We start from the raw sequence: 6,230 nt of genomic DNA, 5'->3' as shown, positions 1-6,230 counted from the left end.
AAACACTAGCTTAACCGGAATTCAGCTGCTGTGCGGCAGATTCACAGTTCTTAATAGCGTTGCAGTTCAAACAGTTCTTAAAGCAGTATTGAAAAAACAAAACAGTTCTTTAAAGCGGTATGCCGAAAGTTCAAAAGCTCACAGTCCGTTTAAAAGGAGAAACTTTTTAAAACGATTTAAATTCTCTTCCACGTCGTTGTCCTTCGATCCCCGGCGTCGAACTTTCCCACGTCGAATTTTTATGAAACGTAATGGTTTAATGGCACTAACCTCTTCTTCCACACTCTGTCCTCAATCTCCCGCTATCCCAGCGGAGATTAACACGAGAACAGTCAACGAAATCCTTCCGAATGAGGATCACACAAGGTCGAAACCAATCCACCGTCGAAAATCGATTCTCCTCGATTTTTATCTTCCAAATTCTTATCTTCACTCTCCACCAGCAAAGAAACCGCTGGCAATGACCTTTTAAACTTTAGGCATTATATAAAACTTCATTTTTCAACTAAACTGCGTCATCACATTAAATCACGCAGTGACATGAAGTCAGCTTGGCAAATCTAGCCACGAACTGCCCCATCTGACAGGGTGGGTCTTCCTTTTATAACCTGTAAAAAAAAAACTGTCACATGACCTCTACTGGCGGGAAAATGACATCACCCCACCTCAAGTCCAGTATAACTTTAACCCCAGTCACGTGACAAGGGTACCACTGTCACGTGTCACGAGTACGTAACAATCCTGACTGGCTGAATCACTGCCTGGTATGGGAACTGTACTTCCCTTAATCGCAGGATTCTGCAGAGAGTGGTGCAGACAGACTAGCGCATCTGTAGATGTGAACGTCCCATAATTCAGGAAACTTACAAAGACATCTGTGTAAAAAGGGTCCGCAGGATCATTGGGCATCTGAGACACCCCAACCACAACCTATTCCAGCTGCTCCCATCCGGGCAACGCTACCGCAGCATAAAAGCCAGGACCAACAGGCTCCGGGACAGCTTCTTCCACTAGGCCATCAGACTGCTTAACTCACGCTGATTTGAGTGTAATTCTCTGTTACATTGACTGCTCTGTTTATTATAAATTACTATGATTGCACACTGCACCTTTAGACAGAGGCATAACGTAAACATTTTGTGAAGGATGTGATGAATATAGTCATTTAAATACATCTTTCTGCGACAGATCATAGTCTGTCTCTGCGATATTTCTTTATACATTATTATTGCTCATTGATACAGTATTATTGTGTATAAAATTTATTTTTAGTGAAGACTTCACACTGCTAAGTGTGATTTTAAATATTGCTGCTGTAACGAAAGAATTTCCCACGAGATCAATAAAGTATTTATTATTATTGTCCAGCCCTATATCTCTTTCACCAATCAGCTTCACAGCTCTTGACTTTACTCGTCCCCCTCTCCCGTTTTCACCTATCTGCTCGTCTCCCCCCCACATTCAGAATCCCTCTCTTCCTTTCCAGTCCTGAAGAAGGGTCTCGGTCTGAAACGCCGACTGTTCACTCCTCTCCATAGTCGCCGCCTGCCCCCCTGAGTTCCACCAGCATTTTGTTTGTGTTGCTTTGGGTTTCTGTATCTGCAGATTCTCGCCTGTTAAACCAATGCGCAAACACGAGGAAATCTGCAGATGCTGGAAATTCAAACAACAACACACACAAAATGCTAGTAGAACACAGCAGGCCAGGCAGCAGCTATAGGGAGAAGCACTGTCGACGTTTGGGACCGAGACCCTTCCTCGGGACTAACCGAAAGGAAAGATAGTAAGAGATTTGAAAGTAGTGGGGGGAGGGGGAAATGCGAAATGATAGGAGAAGACCGAAGGGGGTGGGATGAAGCTAAGAGCTGGAAAGGTGATTGGCGAAAGTGATACAGAGCTGGACGGGAGGCCTCAGGAGAAAGAAAGTGGGGGGGGGGGAGCACCAGGGGGAAATGGAGAACAGGCAAACAACTAAATATGTCAGGGATGGGGTGAGAAGGGGAGGAGGGGCATTAACGGAAGTTAGAGAAGTCAATGTTCATGCCATCAGGTGCATGCATGCGTGGTTGGTGCGGCCGATTCCCGAATTTCGCGCATGCGCTGAGTAGATGAGAGACGATGGGACGCAGGTAAGAGCGAACTCCGGGTGAACTTAATCACTGGCGTCTGAAACGCGACGGAAGGACAATTACTGTGATTTCCAGCAACACTGGTGCTGCACCCCACAACAGTTCTGGTCCTCTCCATCTGTCTGAGCCCCATGATCTGCACCCGGCCCCAGAGAGTTTTCGACTCGTGTACGACGCCGCCGCCAGTTTTGCGGCGCATGCGCATTCCTGGAACTTTCGATGGCGGACAGGGAGGTTTCTCTACGTGAGGGCTTCTGGGTAAAGAGGCAGCCATGGCCGTTAGTACCAGCGTTGCCCTGTACAGTCGAAGGAAGTGCGAGCGGATGTATCTCCCAAGCACTATCGAGCTCGAACTAAGTCAATCCGAGGATTATGAACTCTGAACAAAAATATAGTTACCAGTTTATCTCAGTTGAAGAGTTTATCTTCCATTTAGATTCAGATTCAGTTTGTTGTCATTTAGAAACCACCAATGCAATGCAGTTAAAAAATGAGACAACGTTTTGTGAGATATCACAAAAGCACATGACAAAACAGACTACACCAGAAAATCCACTTAACGTTTGGCAATCCCCAATCCAGAGTCCGGAGAGGCTGCTGCTTATTAATATCGCACTACGATTTTAACGAGTACCCCGGAAAGGAGCTCCAAAGCCACCAGACAAAACAAGACCAAAAACTAAAGCTTCAAGACCTGCAGAAAACCATATAATTACAACATATTACAACAGAGCAAACATTAGCATAATTGATTAAAAAAAAGACCATAGGCACAGCGAAAATAGTCCAAAGATGTTAAAAGATGATAAGATCGAAAAGAAACCACCACACAGTTTCCACAAGCCCTCAGGGTCCCGATAGACTTGTCATCCCAGGCAGGCGGCAGATGGACGTCCACGGCACCGCCGGACTCAGCCTCGCAGTCACAGCACACAGTGAAAGCGCCCCGACCGCTGCGGACTCCGAGTCCGTCGAACTAGTGAAAATGTCAATTCGTGCTGTATGGAATTAAAACCGTCCGTCAGATTTAGTTCTCTCTGGGTCAATAACGATATGAAACACCTTTGCCTCGATGACGTGACTTCTGGCTTTCAGATCACAAAGGTGCCGCACTCCAATGAGAATAACCACTGCCATCCACTATATATTCATTGGCATTGCCATCGATGGGTTCATCACTGTCAATCAGCAGATGGGGGGGGGGGGGGGGGCGATCCAAGTAATTAGTAAATCTCCAGGATCGTACATGCAGTAACAAGTGATCTTTGTAGTATTGTGGAACATGACCAGAACTTGAAATAATGTCAAAGGACAGAGACAAATTGAGCCAAGTCATAGATTGATTGAAGTCAGAAACAGCCCATTCTCACACAGACAGGAATACAGTCAGAGAATTTGATGGTCAGTCAGAGTGTCTGTTCCGTGCCTTGTTAGAAGATGAGTGCATATAGAAGCATAGAAATCTGCAATATATTACAGGCCCTTCGGCCCACAGTGTTGGATCGTCCATGTAACCTGTTCTAGAAACTGCCTCGGATTTCCCAACCACATTACACTCAGTTTTTCTAAGCTCCGTGTACATATCGAAGAGACTCTATGGTATCTGCCTCTACCATCATCACTGGCAGTGCATTCCATGCACCTACTACCCTCCGTGTGAAAAACATACCTTTGACATTCCTATTGACTCTACTTCCAAGCACCTTAAAACTATGCCTCTCATGTAAACATGTAAAATTATGAAAGGATTAGATAAGATAGAGGCAGGAAAGTTGTTTCCAATGGTAGATGAGACTAGAACTAGAGGACGTTGCCTCAAGATTCGGGGGATGTGGGATGAAGATGAAGAGGAACTGCTTTTCCCAGAGGTTGGTGAATCTGTGGATTTCTCTGCCCAATGAAGCAGTGGAGGTTACTTCAGTAAATAAATTTCAGACAAGGTTGGGTTGATTTTGGCACAGTCGGGGAATTAAGGGTTATGGGGAAAAGGCAGGGAAGAGGAGATGAGTCCATTGCCAGATCAGCCATGATCTTATTAAATGGCGGAGCAGGCTCAATGGGCCAGATAGCCTACTCCTGCTCCTATTTCTTATGTTCTCACCACAGACTAAAATCTCTCCTGAAATATTGTCCTTCACCCATTGATGTATTTTGCAAATATTTTTACAGGTTTGAAATGACAGAACACTTGTGCACGGGAATCTCAAACACAACAACACATCAGTTTTGCTGACTCTGTCTGGATATTTAAGGAGTGGCCAAATATTTTCTTTGCAACACCAACACATCTGTTGTCGTTCCATGGAGATGAAGAATTATCTCATACCATCTGGTAATGTGTTCTGTCTCTGAAATCACGTTTTCTGTTTTAACTCTGTGAAATTCACTGGAACCGGGGTGCTGAGAACACATCAGCATTTGTTCACTGGAGATCAGTTTTCAACTGCATTCAAAACTTCAAAACTACAAGGGATTCAAAACGTCTGACTCTCTGAATTGCGGAGAATTGATCGCAGTGAGATATCATTCTCCTCTCAGTGTGAGAAGGGATTCACTCACAGCCTACCCGCAGACACGCTAGTGAGTTCACCGTGGGGAGAGGCCAATCACCTGCTCTGTGTGTGGAAGGGGAACTACTCAGTCATCCAGCATGAAGATACATTAGCAAGTTCACACCACAGTGAGATGCTCCACCTGTTCTGCAAGCGGTAAGCAATTCTGTTGTTGATGCTAAAAGTATATCAGCAAATTCACCAGTGAGAGGACATTGACCTGCTCGGAAAGTGGGAAGGCATTCATACACTCAACCTCACCACAGTGACACCAGAGAATTCACACTGCGGAGAAGCCATTCACCTGCTCTGAATGTGGGAAAGGATTCACTCAATCATCTCAACTGAATGAACACCAGTGAGTTCACACTGGGGAGAGGCCATTCACCTGCTCAGACTGTGGGAAGAGATTCACTCACTCGTCCACACTACATAGACACCAGCGAGTTCACACTGGGGAGAGGCCATTCTCCTGCTCACACTGTGCGAAGGGATTCATTCAGTCAAATCACCTGCTACAACATCAGCGAGTTCACACTGGGGCGAAGCCGTTCACCTGCTCAGACTGTGGGAAGGGATTCACTCACTCGTCCAACCTCCAGAGACACCAGCGAGTTCACACAGGGGAGAAACCATTCACAAGCTCAGACTGTAGGAAAGGATTCACCCAGTCATCTCAACTGAAGGAGCATCAGCGAGTCCACACTGGGAAGAAACCATTTACATGCTCTGAATGTCAAAAGGTTTTCACTTGTCAATCTCAACTGATTGAACATCAGCGAGTTCACACTGTGGAGAAGCCATTCATCTGCGCTGAATGTGGTAAGGGATTCACTCGGTCATTTCATCTGAAGGAACATCAGAAACTCGGTAGAGGCTGTTCACCTACTCTGGATGTGGGAAAGGATTCGTTCGGTCATCTCAGTTGAAGGTACATCAGCGAGTTCACACTGGGGAGAAACCATTCAGCTGCTCTGAATGTGGGAAGGGATTCACTCGGTCATCTGACTTTAAAATACATCAGTGAATTCACACTGGGCGATGCCATTCACCTGTTCTGAATGTGGGGAAGGATTCTCTCAGACATCTCAGTTAAGACTATAAGATATAAGAGCAGAAATTGACCATTTGGCCTTTCAAGTCTGCTCCGCCATTCAATCATGGGTTGATCCAATTCTTCCAGTCATCCCCACTCCCCTGCCTTCTCTCCAAACCCTTTGATACCCTGGCTAATCAGGAACCTATCCCTCTCTGCCTTAAATGCACCCAATGACTTGGTCTCCACAGTTGCTTGTGGCAAGTATTTCTTCAAATTTACCACCCTCTGAATAAAGTAAGTTTCCGTCATCTCTATTCTAAATGGATGGCCTTCAGTCCTGAAGTCGTGCCCTCTTGTCATAGACTCCCCTACCATGGGAAATAACTTTGCCATATCTAATCTGTTCAGGGCTTTTAACATTCGGAATGTTTCAATGAGATCCCCCCACCCCACAGACCCCCACCATTCTCCTGAACTCCAGGGAATACAGCTCAAGAGAAGCCAGGTGCT

At 45.7% G+C, this 6,230-nt stretch overlaps 1 pseudogene; it reads left to right on the top strand.

Moving 5' to 3' along the window:
- Positions 1 to 2,348: 2,348 nt before the first annotated feature.
- Positions 2,349 to 5,708, top strand: LOC140724391 (uncharacterized; annotated as a pseudogene).
- Positions 5,709 to 6,230: the final 522 nt, after the last annotated feature.

The sequence above is a fragment of the Hemitrygon akajei genome, unplaced genomic scaffold (genome assembly GCF_048418815.1).
Source record: "Hemitrygon akajei unplaced genomic scaffold, sHemAka1.3 Scf000201, whole genome shotgun sequence".
Classification (NCBI taxonomy): domain Eukaryota; kingdom Metazoa; phylum Chordata; class Chondrichthyes; order Myliobatiformes; family Dasyatidae; genus Hemitrygon; species Hemitrygon akajei.
The sequence above is the reverse complement of the archived record's forward strand: the minus strand, read 5'-3'. Positions and strand labels throughout refer to the sequence as shown.